The sequence below is a fragment of the Benincasa hispida genome, chromosome 5, assembly GCF_009727055.1.
Source record: "Benincasa hispida cultivar B227 chromosome 5, ASM972705v1, whole genome shotgun sequence".
Taxonomy (NCBI): Eukaryota; Viridiplantae; Streptophyta; class Magnoliopsida; order Cucurbitales; family Cucurbitaceae; genus Benincasa; species Benincasa hispida.
The window spans coordinates 33,574,608-33,575,660 of NC_052353.1; positions in this window are offsets into that span (position 1 = coordinate 33,574,608).

The window sequence follows — 1,053 nt, forward strand, 5'->3', positions numbered from 1 at the left end:
TTGGGCATTTCTCTGGCAAGGCACCACTTGTGGGAGCCTACTTTTTACAAAGGGTGGGATTTTTGTAGATACTACTTTCTCTGTATAATAACTGAGGAGGTATTCTTTTTTGTTGTAGAAATATAACCTCCTACAAAATGATATGGCAACTTCATTTAACATGGATGGGTTGTAAATCTCCCTTTCACGCTCCCTCTCAGGAGGTTTATTAAATTTAATCAATAATTTAAATTATATAATCTACTATCTAATTAAATATTTACAAATGTACATTTCTCATAACTAGCTGTGTTTGGGGCCCATATCCTATGTGGGGAGATGGATAGAGCCTCTATATCACCCATCTCCCCTTTTCACTTTCCTTCAACATTCTGCACAATAAACCTCATTTATCAATCTCTCAGTTTCTCCTCCTTCCCCCCCCCACTTTGTATGTCTCCTCCCTTCTCATATCCGATCGTCACTCTAGTCCTCTTTCCTCCCTTCCTATGACCCACTTACGTTTTTATCTTTCTTATTCTTTTTCTTGGACTTTTATTTATATACTTTGGGTATAAATTTTTTTCCACTATATCCATTTTATTAAGAAACCATGGTAATTTCAATATTTGTTCCATGCACCCATTTTTTTACTTCAATTTAGATACATTGTTTTTCCTCCGGTGGTCCTATTATGATAAGTATATTAATAATTTTTATTCTATAAGTTATGTCATTCAGTTTTCATTTTTTTTCTTAGTATCATCAGTTATTTATCTGTATAATGCCCATTCAAAATCACAATATGTTGGATTAAATCTTTGTAACACAATCTCTCAAAATAAAAAATTCTCTTCATATAAACGACAATCCCCAAACTCAATCATTTAACAGACCATTCATAACCTTTTTAGTTCTCGATAGTTTTTAAAATTAAATTTTATAAATACTACTTTCACTCATTTATTTTATTTCTAATTGACCACTTACTTTTTGGAAACTATTTTCACATTCAAGTTCATGCTTGATTATTATATAATATATATATATATATATTATATATATATAATATAT